We start from the raw sequence: 529 nt of genomic DNA, 5'->3' as shown, positions 1-529 counted from the left end.
CATGGCCTGGAGCATCAAGCTTTCTGCATGTGAACCTGTCCTTGGGGGAGGATGGCTCTGAGCGTGGGAAGATAAGGGCAGCAAGTGGAAGGCCAGGACCAACTCTTCCTGTGCCACCATGTTCGGGTATGGATCTTGTGAGAGTCACAGAAGGTTAAATTAGAACTGGCCTCCCAAGTCCTCATCAAAGCAGATTTGCCAAAGTAGGAGAATAGAACATATTTTATTTAACAGTTGTTAGCTTGATTGATCACTTTTAAATATTTAGACATGGGGTACAAGGCCTCCATTTGAACTCCTAACCTGCCCCCACTGGCATGGGGTGGGCTTGGGTCCACGTCACCCAGTGAACCCTAAGCTCCACCAGGACAGGAGTCAGCATCCTTGCCCCAGAGCACAGTGCCGGGCACACAAGAACAAATAAATATTGACTGTGAGAGACAAGCAGGGATGATCCAAATAAAATGCTTGGCGAAAGCTTAATAAATATTACCGATTATTGTTGGTCGAGTCAATGAATGGATGGGCG

The sequence above is a fragment of the Marmota marmota genome, unplaced genomic scaffold, assembly GCF_001458135.2.
Source record: "Marmota marmota marmota unplaced genomic scaffold, marMar, whole genome shotgun sequence".
NCBI classification, from domain to species: domain Eukaryota; kingdom Metazoa; phylum Chordata; class Mammalia; order Rodentia; family Sciuridae; genus Marmota; species Marmota marmota.
Note: the sequence above shows the minus strand (reverse complement) of the source record.